Below are 14,236 nucleotides of genomic sequence, written 5' to 3' on the forward strand. Positions count from 1 at the left end.
ATGCACAGAACAGAAAGAAGTTTCATACAATGCTTCTGTGTAGTTTATATTTGAACATATTCTTTTTTCCACTATTACCCACTTAGCGCTGCGAATGTCCAGTTGCATTTTCTACAGACAGAGTGTTTCAAAACTGCTCAATCAAAAGTATGGTTTAACTCTGTTAGCTGAATGCTCAGATCAGAAAGAAGTTTCACAGAATGCTTCTGTGTAGTTTATATTTGAATATATTCCTTTTTCCACTACTACGCTCTTAGCGCTCCAAATGTCCATTTGCATTTTCTACAGAAAGAGTGTTCAGATCTGCTCAATCAAAAGTATGGTTTAACTCTGTTATCTGAATGCACAGATCAGAAAGAATTTTCACAGAATGATTCTGTGTAGTTTATATTTGGAGACATTCCTTTTTCCACTATTACCCTCTTAGCGCTCCGAATCTCCACTTGCATTTTCTACAGAAAGAGTGTTTCAGAACGGTCAATCAAAACTAAGTTTCAACTCTTTTAGTTGAACAAACAGAACAGAAAGAAGTTTCACACAATTCTTCTGTGTAGTTTTTATTTGTAGACATTCTTTTTCCCAATATAGGCCTCTTAGCGCTCAGAATGTCCAATTGCAGTTTCTACAGAAAGAGTGTTTCAGAACGACTCAATCAAAAGTAAGGTTCAACTCTGTTAGTTGAATGCACAGAACAGAAAGAAGTTTCATACAATGCTTCTGTGTAGTTTATATTTGAACATATCCTTTTTTCCACTATTACCAACTTAGCGCTACGAATGTCCAGTTGCATTTTCTACAGACAGAGTGTTTCAAAACTGCTCAATCAAAAGTATGGTTTAACTCCGTTAGCTGAATGCTCAGATCAGAAAGAAGTTTCACAGAATGCTTCTGTGTAGTTTATATTTGAATATATTCCTTTTTCCACTACTACGCTCTTAGCGCTCCAAATGTCCAGTTGCATTTTCTACAGAAAGAGTGTTGAGATCTGCTCAATCAAAAGTATGGTTTAATTCTGGTAGCTGAATGCACAGATCAGAAAGAAGTTTCACCGAATGATTCTGTGTAGTTTATATTTGAAGACATTCCGTTTTCCACTATTACCCTCTTAGCGCTCCGAATCTCCACTTGCATTTTCTACAAAAAGAGTGTTTCATAACTGCTCAATGAAAAAATATGTTTTATCTCTGTTAACTGAATTTACAGATCAGAAATAAGTTTCACAGAATGCATCTGTATAGTTTTTATTTGAAGATATTCTTTTTCCCAATGTAGGCCTCTTAGCGCTTAGCATATCCAATTGCAGTTTCTACAGAAAGAGTGTTTCAGAACGGCTCAATCAAAAGTAAGGTTCAACTCTGTTAGTTGAATGCACAGAACAGAAAGAATTTTCACAGAATGCTACTGTGTAGTTTATATTTGAATATAATCCTTTTTCCACTATTACCCTCTTAGCGCTCCGAATGTCCACTTGCATTTTCTACAGAAAGAATGTTCAGAACTGCGCAATCAAAAGTATGGTTTAACTCTGTTAGCTTAATGAACATATCAGAAATAAGTTTCACACAATGCTTCTGTGTAGTTTTTATTTGAAGATATTATTTTTCCCAATATAGGCCTCTTAGCGCTCAGAATGTCCAATTGCACTTTCTACAGAAAGAGTGTTTCAGAAAGGCTCAATCAAAAGTAAGGTTCAACTCTGTTAGTTGAATGCACAGAACAGAAAGAAGTTTCATACAATGCTTCTGTGTAGTTTATATTTGAACATATTCTTTTTTCCACTATTACCCACTTAGCGCTACGAATGTCCAGTTGCATTTTCTACAGACAGAGTGTTTCAAAACTGCTCAATCAAAAGTATGGTTTAACTCTGTTAGCTGAATGCTCAGATCAGAAAGAAGTTTCACAGAATGTTTCTGTGTAGTTTATATTTGAATATATTCCTTTTTCCACTACTACTCTCTTAGCGCTCCAAATGTCCAGTTGCATTTTCTACAGAAAGAGTGTTCAGATCTGCTCAATCAAAAGTATGGTTTAACTCTGTTAGCTGAATGCACAGATCAGAAAGAAGTTTCACAGAATGATTCTCTGTAGTTTATATTTGGAGACATTCTTTTTTCCACTATTACCCTCTTAGCGCTCCGAATCTCCACTTGCATTTTCTACAAAAAGAGTGTTTCATAACTGCTCAATGAAAAATATGTTTTATCTCTGTTAACTGAATTTACAGATCAGAAATAAGTTTCACAGAATGCATCTGTGTAGTTTTTATTTGAAGATATTCTTTTTCCCAATGTAGGCCTCTTAGCGCTTAGCATGTCCAATTGCAGTTTCTACAGAAAGAGTGTTTCAGAACGGCTCAATCAAAAGTAAGGTTCAACTCTGTTAGTTGAATGCACAGAACAGAAAGAATTTTCACAGAATGCTACTGTGTAGTTTATATTTGAATATATTCGTTTTTCCACTATTACCCTCTTAGCGCTCCGAATGTCCACTTGCATTTTCTACAGAAAGAGTGTTCAGAACTGCGCAATCCAAAGAATGGTTTAACTCTGTTAGCTTAATGAACATATCAGAAATAAGTTTCACACAATGCTTCTGTGTAGTTTTTATTTGAAGATATTATTTATCCCAATAGAGTCCTCTTAGCGCTCATAATGTCCAATTGCAGTTTCTACAGAAAGAGTGTTTCAGACAGGCTCAATCAAAAGTAAGGTTCAACTCTGTTAGTTGAATGCACAGAACAGAAAGAAGTTTCATACAATGTTTCTGTGTAGTTTATATTTGAACATATTCTTTTTTCCACTATTATCCACTTAGCGCTACGAATGTCCAGTTGCATTTTCTACAGACAGAGTGTTTCAAAACTGCTCAGTCAAAAGTATGGTTTAACTCTGTTAGCTGAATGCTCAGATCAGAAAGAAGTTTCACAGAATGCTTCTGTGTAGTTTATATTTGAATATATTCCTTTTTCCACTACTACTCTCTTAGCGCTCCAAATGTACAGTAGCATTTTCTACAGAAAGAGTGTTCAGATCTGCTCAATCAAAAGTATGTTTTAAATCTGTTAGCTGAATGCACAGATCAAAAAGATGTTTCACAGAATGATTCTGTGTAGTTTATATTTGGAGACATTCCTTTTTCCACTATTACCCTCTTAGCGCTCCGAATCTCCACTTGCATTTTCTACAGAAAGAGTGTTTCAGAACGGCTCAATCAAAACTAAGGTTCAACTCTTTTAGTTGAACAAACAGAACAGAAAGAAGTTTCACACAACTCTTCTGTGTAGTTTTTATTTGTAGACATTCTTTTTCCCAATATAGGCCTCTTAGCACTCAGAATGTCCAATTTCAGTTTCTACAGAAAGAGTGTTTCAGAACGGCTCAATCAAAAGTAAGGTTCAACTCTGTTAGTTGAATGCACAGAACAGAAAGAAGTTTCATACAATGCTTCTGTGTAGTTTATATTTGAACATATTCTTTTTTCCACTATTACCCACTTAGCGCTACGAATGTCCAGTTGCATTTTCTACAGACAGAGTGTTTCAAAACTGCTCAATCAAAAGTATGGTTTAACTCTGTTAGCTGAATGCTCAGATCAGAAAGAAGTTTCACAGAATGCTTCTGTGTTGTTTATATTTGAATATATTCCTTTTTCCACTACTACGCTCTTAGCGCTCCAAATGTCCAGTTGCATTTTCTACAGAAAGAGTGTTCAGATCTGCTCAATCAAAAGTATGGTTTAACTCTGTTAGCTGAATGCACAGATCAGAAAGAAGTTTCAACGAATGATTCTCTGTAGTTTTTATTTGAAGACATTCCTTTTTCCACTATTACCCTCTTAGCGCTCCGAATCTCCACTTGCATTTTCTACAAAAAGAGTGTTTCATAACTGCTCAATCAAAAATATGTTTTATCTCTGTTAACTGAATTTACAGATCAGAAATAAGTTTCACAGAATGCATCTGTGTAGTTTTTATTTGAAGATATTCTTTTTCCCAATGTAGGCCTCTTAGCGCTTAGCATGTCCAATTGCCGTTTCTACAGAAAGAGTGTTTCAGAACGGCTCAATCAAAAGTAAGGTTCAACTCTGTTAGTTGAATGCACAGAACAGAAAGAATTTTCACAGAATGCTACTGTGTAGTTTATATTTGAATATATTCCTTTTTCCACTATTACCATCTTAGCGCTCCGAATGTCCACTTGCATTTTCTACAGAAAGAGTGTTCAGAACTGCGCAATCAAAAGTATGGTTTAACTCTGTTATCTTAATGAACATATCAGAAATAAGTTTCACACAATGCTTCTGTGTAGTTTTTATTTGAAGATATTATTTTTCCCAATATAGGCCTCTTAGCGCTCAGAATGTCCAATTGCAGTTTCTACAGAAAGAGTGTTTCAGAAAGGCTCAATCAAAAGTAAGTTTCAACTCTGCTAGTTGAATGCACAGAACAGAAAGAAGTTTCATACAATGCTTCTGTGTAGTTTATATTTGAACATATTCTTTTTTCCACTATTACCCACTTAGCGCTACGAATGTCCAGTTGCATTTTCTACAGACAGAGTGTTTCAAAACTGCTCAATCAAAAGTATGTTTTAACTCTGTTAGCTGAATGCTCAGATCAGAAAGAAGTTTCACAGAATGCTTCTGTGTAGTTTATATTTGAATATATTCCTTTTTCCACTACTACTCTCTTAGCGCTCCAAATGTCCAGTTGCATTTTCTACAGAAAGAGTGTTCAGATCTGCTCAATCAAAAGTATGGTTTAACTCTGTTAGCTGAATGCACAGATCAGAAAGAAGTTTCACAGAATGATTCTGTGTAGTTTATATTTGGAGACATTCCTTTTTCCACTATTACCCTCTTAGCGCTCCGAATCTCCACTTGCATTTTCTACAGAAAGAGTGTTTCAGAACGGCTCAATCAAAACTAAGGTTCAACTCTTTTAGTTGAACAAACAGAACAGAAAGAAGTTTCACACAATTTTTCTGTGTAGTTTTTATTTGTAGACATTCTTTTTCCCAATATAAGCCTCTTAGCGCTCAGAATGTCCAATTGCAGTTTCTACAGAAAGAGTGTTTCAGAACGGCTCAATCAAAAGTAAGGTTCAACTCTGTTAGTTGAATGCACAGAACAGAAAAAAGTTTCATAAAATGCTTCTGTGTAGTTTATATTTGAACATATTCTTTTCTCCACTATTACCCACTTAGCGCTGCGAATGTCCAGTTGCATTTTCTACAGACAGAGTGTTTCAAAACTGCTCAATCAAAAGTATGGTTTAACTCTGTTAGCTGAATGCTCAGATCAGAAAGAAATTTCACAGAATGCTTCTGTGTAGTTTATATTTGAATATATTCCTTTTTCCACTACTACGCTCTTAGCGCTCCAAATGTCCAGTTGCATTTTATACAGAAAGAGTGTTCAGATCTGCTCAATCAAAAGTATGGTTTAATTCTGTTAGCTGAATGCACAGATCAGAAAGAAGTTTCACAGAATGATTCTGTGTAGTTTATATTTGGAGACATTCCTTTTTCCACTATTACCCTCTTAGCGCTCCGAATCTCCACTTGCATTTTCTACAGAAAGAGTGTTTCAGAACGGCTCAATCAAAACTAAGTTTCAACACTTTTAGTTGAACAAACAGAACAGAAAGAAGTTTCACACAATTCTTCTGTGTAGTTTTTATTTGTAGACATTCTTTTTCCCAATATAGGCCTCTTAGCGCTCAGAATGTCCAATTGCAGTTTCTACAGAAAGAGTGTTTCAGAACGGCTCAATCAAAAGTAAGGTTCAACTCTGTTAGTTGAATGCACAGAACAGAAAGAAGTTTCATACAATGCTTCTGTGTAGTTTATATTTGAACATATTCTTTTTTCCACTATTACCCACTTAGCGCTGCGAATGTCCAGTTGCATTTTCTACAGACAGAGTGTTTCAAAACTGCTCAATCAAAAGTATGGTTTAACTCTGTTAGCTGAATGCTCAGATCAGAAAGAAGTTTCACAGAATGCTTCTGTGTAGTTTATATTTGAATATATTCCTTTTTCCACTACTACGCTCTTAGCGCTCAAAATGTACAGTTGCATTTTCTACAGAAAGAGTGTTCAGATCTGCTCAATCAAAAGTATGGTTTAACTCTGTTAGCTGAATGCACAGAACAGAAAGAATTTTCACAGAATGCTACTGTGTAGTTTATATTTGAATATATTCCTTTTTCCACTATTACCCTCTTAGCGCTCCGAATGTCCACTTGCATTTTCTACAGAAAGAGTGTTCAGAACTGCGCAATCAAAAGTATGGTTTAACTCTGTTAGCTTAATGAACATATCAGAAATAAGTTTCACACAATGCTTCTGTGTAGTTTTTATTTGAAGATATTATTTTTCCCAATAGAGGCCTCTTAGCGCTCAGAATGTCCAATTGCAGTTTCTACAGAAAGAGTATTTCAGAAAGGCTCAATCAAAAGTAAGTTTCAACTCTGTTAGTTGAATGCACAGAAGAGAAAGAAGTTTCATACAATGCTTCTGTGTAGTTTATATTTGAACATATTCTTTTTTCCACTATTACCCACTTAGCGCTACGAATGTCCAGTTGCATTTTCTACAGACAGAGTGATTCAAAACTGTTCAATCAAAAGTATGGTTTAACTCTGTTAGCTGAATCCTCAGATCAGAAAGAAGTTTCACAGAATGTTTCTGTGTAGTTTATATTTGAATATATTCCTTTTTCCACTACTACTCTCTTAGCGCTCCAAATGTCCAGTTGCATTTTCTACAGAAAGAGTGTTCAGATCTGCTCAATCAAAAGTATGGTTTAACTCTGTTAGCTGAATGCACAGATCAGAAAGAAGTTTCACAGAATGATTCTGTGTAGTTTATATTTGGAGACATTCCTTTTTCCACTATTACCCTCTTAGCGCTCCGAAACTCCACTTGCATTTTCTACAAAAAGAGCGTTTCATAACTGCTCAATCAAAAATATGTTTTATCTCTGTTAACTGAATTTACAGATCAGAAATAAGTTTCACAGAATGCATCTGTGTAGTTTTTATTTGAAGATATTCTTTTTCCCAATGTAGGCCTCTTAGCGCTTAGCATGTCCAATTGCAGTTTCTACAGAAAGAGTGTTTCAGAACGGCTCAATCAAAAGTAAGGTTCAACTCTGCTAGTTGAATGCACAGAACAGAAAGAATTTTCACAGAATGCTACTGTGTAGTTTATATTTGAATATATTCCTTTTTCCACTATTACCCTCTTAGCGCTCCGAATGTCCACTTGCATTTTCTACAGAAAGAGTGTTCAGAACTGCGCAATCAAAAGTGTGGTTTAACTCTGTTAGCTTAAAGAACATATCAGAAATAAGTTTCACACAATGCTTCTGTGTAGTTTTTATTTGAAGATATTATTTTTCCCAATAGAGGCCTCTTAGCGCTCAGAATGTCCAATTGCAGTTTCTACAGAAAGAGTGTTTCAGAAAGGCTCAATCAAAAGTAAGGTTCAACTCTGTTAATTGAATGCACAGAACAGAAAGAAGTTTCATACAATGCTTCTGTGTAGTTTATATTTGAACATATTCTTTTTTCCACTATTACCCACTTAGCGCTACGAATGTCCAGTTGCATTTTCTACAGACAGAGTGTTTCAAAACTGCTCAATCAAAAGTATGGTTTAACTCTGTTAGCTGAATGCTCAGATCAGATAAAGTTTCACAGAATGCTTCTGTGTATTTTATATTTGAATATATTCCTTTTTCCACTACTACCCTCTTAGCGCTCCAAATGTCCAGCTGCATTTTCTACAGAAAGAGTGTTCAGATCTGCTCAATCAAAAGTATGGTTTAACTCTGTTAGCTGAATGCACAGGTCAGAAAGAAGTTTCACAGAATGATTCAGTGTAGTTTATATTTGAAGACATTCCTTTTTCCACTATTACCCTCTTAGCGCTCCAAATCTCCACTTGCATTTTCTACAGAAAGAGTGTTTCAGAACGTCTCAATCAAAACTAAGGTTCAAATCTCTTAGTTGAATGCACAGAACAGAATGTAGTTTCACAGATTGCTTCTGTGTAGTTTGTATTTGAAGATATTCCTTTTTCCACTGTTACCCTCTTAGAGCTCAGAATGTCCACTTGCATTTTCTACAGAAAGTGTGTTCAGAACTGCTCTATCAAAAGTATGTTTTAACTCTTTAGCTGAATGCACAGATCAGTACGAAGTTTCACAGAATGCTGCTGTGTAGTGTTTATATGAAGTTATTCTTTTTACCAATATAGGCCTCTTAGCGCACAGAATGTCCAATTGCAGTTTCTACAGAGAGAGTGTTTCAGAAAGGCTCAATCAAAAGTAAGGTTCAACTCTTTTAGTTGAATGAACAGAACAGGAAGAAGTTTCAGAGAATGATTCTGTGTAGTTTATATTTGAAGATATTCCTTTTTCCACTATTACCTTCTAAGCTCTCCGAATGTCCACTTGCATTTTCTACAGAAAGAGTGTTTCCGAACTGCTCAATCAAAAGTATGGTTTAACTCTGTTAGCTGAATGCACAGATCAGTACGAAGTTTCACAGAATGTTTCTGTGTAGTTTTTATTTGAAGATAGTCCTTTCCCAAATATAGGCCTCTTAGCGCTCCGAATATCCAATTTCAGTTTCTACAGAAAAAGTGTTTCAGAACGCCTCAATGAAAAGTAGGGTTCAACTCTTTTAGTTGAATTCACAGAACGGAAAGAAGTTTCACAGAATGCTTCTGTGTAGTATTTATTTTAAGGTATTCCTTTTTCCACCAGTAACCTCTTAGCGCTCCAAATGTCCAGTTGCATTTTCTACAGAAGGAGTGTTCAGAACTGCTCAATCATAAGTGTGCTTCAACCCTGTTAGGTGAATGCACAGATCAGAAAGAAGTTTCACAGAATTCTTCAGTGTAGTTTATATTTGAAGATATTCCATTTTCCACTATTACCCACTTAGCGCTCTGAATCTCCAGTTGCATTTTCTACAGAAAGAGTGTTTCAGAACTGCTCAGTCAAAAGAATGGTTTAACTCTGTTAGCTGAATGCACAGAACAGAAAGAAGTTTCACAGAATGCTGCGGTGTAATGTTTATATGAAGATATTCTTTTTACCAATATAGGCCTCTTAGCGCTCAGAATGTCCAATTGCAGTTTCTACAGAAAGAGTGTTTCAGAAAGGCTCAATCAAAAGTAAGGTTCAACCCTGTTAGTTGAATGCACAGAACAGAAAGTAGTTTCACAGAATGCTTCTGTGTAGTTTATATTTGAATATATTACTTTTTCCACTACTACCCTCTTAGCGCTCCAAGTGTCCAGTTGCATTTTCTACAGAAAGAGTGTTCAGAACTGCTCAATCAAATGTATGATTTAACTCTCTTAGCTGAATGCACAGATTAGAAAGAAGTTGCACAGAATGCTTCTGTGTAGTTTTTATTTGAAGATATACTTTTTCCCAATATAGGCCTCTTAGTGCTCAGATTGTCCAATTGCAGTTTCTACAGAAAGAGTGTTTCAGAATGGCTCTTTCAATAGTAAGGTTCAACTCTGCTATTTCAATGCACAGAACAGAAAGTAGTTTCACAGAATGCTTCTCTGTAGTTCATATTTGACGATATTATTTTTTCCACTATTACCCTCTTAGAGCTCGGAATGTCCACTTGCATTTTCTACAGAAAGAGTGTTCAGAACTGCTCCATCAAAAGTATGGTTTTATTCTGTTAGTTGAATGCACAGATCAGAAAGAAGTTTCACAGAATTCTTCTGTGTAGTTTTTATTTGAAGATATTCCTTTTTCCAATATAGGTCTCTTAGCGCTCAGAATGTCCAATTGCAGTATCTACAGAAAGAGAGTTTCAGAACTGCTCAATCAAAAGTAAGGTTCAATACTGTTAGTTGAATGCACGGAACAGAAAGAAGTTTCAGAGAATGCTTCTGTGTAGTTTATATTTGAAGATATTCCTTTTTCGACTATTACCCTCTTAGCGTTCCGAATGTCCACTGGCAGTTTCTACACAAAGAGTGTTTCAGAACAGCTCCTTCAAAGTAAGGCTCAAATCTGTTAGTTGAATGCAGAGAACAGAAAGGAGTTTCAGAGAATGCTTCTGTGTAGTTTTAATTTGGGGATATTCCTTTTTCCACTAATACAATTTTAGCGCTCCGAATGTCCACTTGCGTTTTCTACAGAAAGAGTGTCTCATAACTTCTCAATTAAAAGTATGGTTTAACTCTGTTAGCTGAATGCACAGATCAGAAATAAGTTTCACAGAATGCTTCTGAGTAGTTTTTATTTGGAGATATTCTTTTTCCCAATATAGGCCACTTAGGGCTCAGAATGTCCAATTGCCATTTCTACAAAATGAGTGTTTCAGAAGGCTCAATCAAAAGTAAGGTTCAACTCTGTTAGTTGAATGCACAGAACAGAAAGAAGTTTCACAGAATGCTTCTGTGTAGTTTATATTTGAATGTATTCCTTTTTCCACTATTACCATCTTAGCGCTCCGAATGTCCACTTGCATTTTCTACAGAAAGAGAGTTTCAGAAAGGCTCAATCAAAAGTAAGGTTCAACTCTGTTACTTGAATGCACAGAACAGCAAGAAGTTTCACAGAATGCTTCTGTGTAGTTTATATTTGAATATATTCCTTTTTCCAGTATTACCCTCTTAGTGCTCCGAATGTCCACTTGCATTTTCTACAGAAAGAGTGTTCTGAACGGCTCAATCAAAAGTATGGTTTTACTCTGTTATTTGAATGCACATATCAGAAATAAGTTTCACAGAATCCTTCCGTGTAGTATTTTGTTGAAGATATTCCTTTTTCGACTATTATCCTCTTAGCTCTCCGAATGTCCAATTTCAGTTTCTAAACAAAGAGTGTTTCAGAACTGCTCCTTCAAAAGTAGGGCTCAACTCTGTTAGTTGAATGCAGAGAACAGAAAGGAGTTTCACAGAATGCCTCTGTGTAGTTTATATTTGAATATATTCCCTTTTTCAGTATTACCCTCTTAGCGCTCTGAATGTCCACTTGCATTTTCTACAGAAAGAGCCTTCAGAACTGCTCAATCCAAAGTATGGTTTAACTCTGTTAGCTGAATGCACAGATCAGAAAGAATTTTCACAGAATGCTTCTGTGTACTTTTTATTTGAAGATATTCCTTTCTCCAATATAGGAGTCTTAGCGCTCAGAATGTCCAATTGCAGTATCTACAGAAAGAGTGTTTCTGAACTGCTTAATCAAATGTAAGGTTCAACTCTGTTAGTTGAATGAACGGAACAGAAAGAAGTTTCATAGAATGCTTCTGTGTAGTTTATATTTGAAGATGTTCCTTTTTCCACTATTACCTTCTAAGCGCTCCGAATGTCCACTTGCATTTTCTACAGAATGAGTGTTTCCGAACTGCTCAATCAAAAGTATGGTTTAATTCTGTTAGCTGAATGCACAGATCAGTACGAAGTTTCACGGAATGCTTCTGTGTAGTTTTTATTTGAAGATAGTCCTTTTTCCAATATAGGCCTCTTTGCGCTCCGAATATCCAATTGCAGTTTCTACAGAAAGAGTGTTTCAGAATGGCTCAATCAAAAGTAGGGTTCAACTCATTTAGTTGAATGCACAGAACAGAGAGTAGTTTCACAGAATGCTTCTGTGTAGTATTTATTTGAAGATATTCCTTTTTCCACTATTACCCTCTTAGCGCTCCGAATGTCCACTTGCAGTTTCTACAGAAAGAGTGTTTCAGGACTGCTCCTTCAAAAATAAGGCTCAACCCTGTTAGTTGAAAGCAGAGAACAGAAACAAGTTTCAGAGAATGCCTCTTTGTAGTTTTTATTTGAAGATATTCCTTTTTCCACAATTACCATCTTAGCGCACCGAATGACCACTTGCATTTTCTACAGAAAGAGTGTTTCAGAACTGCTAAATCAAAAGTATCGTTTAACTCTGTTAGCTGAATGCACAGATAAGAAAGAAGTTTCACAGAATGCATCTGTGTAGTTTTTATTTGAAGATATTCTTTATCCCAATATAGGCATCATAGCGCTCAGTATGTTAAAATGCAGTTTCTACAGAAAGAGTGTTTCAGAACGGCTGAATCAAAAGTAAGGTTCAACTCTGTTAGTTGAATGCACAGAACAAAAAGAAGTTTCACAGAATGCTTCTCAGTAGTTTATATTTGAATATATTCCTTTTTGCACTATTACCCTCTTAGCGCTCCGAATGTCCACTTGCATTTTCTACATAAAGAGTGTTCAGAACGGCTCAATCAAAAATATGGTTTCACTCTGTTAGTTATATGCACATATCAGAAATAAGTTTCAGAGAAGGCTTCTGTGTAGTATTTAGTTGAAGATATTCCTTTTTCGAATATTACCCTCTTAGCGCTCCGAATGTCCACTGGCAGTTTCTACACAAAGTGTTTTTCAGAACTGCTCCTTCAAAAGTAATGCTCAACACTGTAAGTTGAATGCAGAGAACAGAAAGAAGCTTCACAGAATGCTTCTGTGTAGTTTATATTTGAATATATTCCTTTTTTCAGTATTACCCTCTTAGCGCTCCGAATCTCCACCTGCATTTTCTACAAAAAGATTGTTCAGAACTGCTCAATCAAAAGTTGGTTTATCTCTGTTAGCTGAATGCACATATCAGTACGAAGTTTCACAGAATGCTTCTGTGTAGTTTTTATTTGAAGATAGTCCTTTTTCAAATATAGGCCTCTTAGCACTCCAAATATCCAATTGCAGTTTCTACAGAAAGAGTGTTTCAGAACGGCAAAATGAAAAGTAGGGTTCAACACTTTTAGTTGAATTCACAGAACAGAAAGTAGTTTCACAGATTGCTTCTGTGTAGTATTTATTTGAAGGTATTCCTTTTTCCACTATTACCCTAGTAGCGCTCGGAATGTCCACTTGCAGTTTCTACAGAAAGTGTGTTTCAGGGCTGCTCCTTCAAAAATAAGGCTCAACTCTGTTAGTTGAATGCAGAGAACAGAAAGAAGTTTCAGAGAATGCCTCTGTGTAGTTTTTATTTGAAGATATTCCTTTTTCCACAATTACCAACTTAGCACACCGAATGTCCACTTGCATTTTCTACAGAAAGAGTGTTTCAGAACTGCTAAATCAAATGTATCGTTTAATTCAGTTAGCTGAATGCACAGAACAGAAAGAAGTTTCAGAGAATGCATCTCTGTAGTTTTTATTTGAAGATATTATTTTTCTCAATATAGGCCTCTTAGCGTTCAGAAATCCAATTACAGTTTCTACAGAAAGAGTGTTTCAGAACTGCTCAATCAAAATTAAGGTTCAACTCTGTTAGTTGAATGCACAGAACAGAATGTAGTTTCACAGATTGCTTCTGTGTAGTTTATATTTGAAGATATTCCTTTTTCCACTGTTACCCTCTTAGATCTCCGAATGTCCACTTGCATTTTCTACAGAAAGTGTGTTCAGAACTGCTCTATCAAAAGTATGGTTTAACTCTGTTAGGTGAATGCACAGATCAGAAATAAGTTTCACAGAATTCTTCTGTGTAGTTTATATTTGAAGATATTCCATTTTCCACTATTACCCACTTAGCGCTCTGAATGTCCAGTTGCATTTTCTACAGAAAGAGTGTTTCAGAACTGCTCAATCAAAAGTATGGTTTAACTCTGTTAGCTGAATGCACAGATCAGAAAGAAGTTTCACAGAATGCTGCTGTGTAGTGTTTATATGAAGATATTCTTTTTACCAATATAGGCCTCTTAGCGCTCAGAATGTCCAATTGCAGTTTCTACAGAAAGAGTGTTTCAGAAAGGCTCAATCAAAAGTAAGGTTCAACTATGTTAGTTGAATGCACAGAACAGAAAGAAGTTTCACAGAATGCTTCTGTGTAGTTTATATTGGAATATATTCCTTTTTGCACTACTACCCTCTTAGTGCTCCAAATGTCCAGTTGCATTTTCTACAGAAAGAGTGTTCAGAACTGATCAATCAAATGTATGATTTAACTCTGTTAGCTGAATGCACAGATCAGAAAAAGTTTCACAGAATGCTTCTGTGTAGTTTTTATTTGAAAATATTCTTTTTCCCAATATAGGCCTCTTATCGCTCAGATTGTCCAATTGAATTTTCTACAGAAAGAGTGTTTCAGAATGGCTCTATCATAAGTAAGGTTCAACTCTGTTATTTGAATGCACAGAACAGAAAGTAGTTTCACAGAATGCCTGTCTGTAATTCTTATTTGACGATATTACTTTTTCCACTAT

This window comes from Symphalangus syndactylus, chromosome 20, assembly GCF_028878055.3.
Source record: "Symphalangus syndactylus isolate Jambi chromosome 20, NHGRI_mSymSyn1-v2.1_pri, whole genome shotgun sequence".
NCBI lineage: Eukaryota > Metazoa > Chordata > Mammalia > Primates > Hylobatidae > Symphalangus > Symphalangus syndactylus.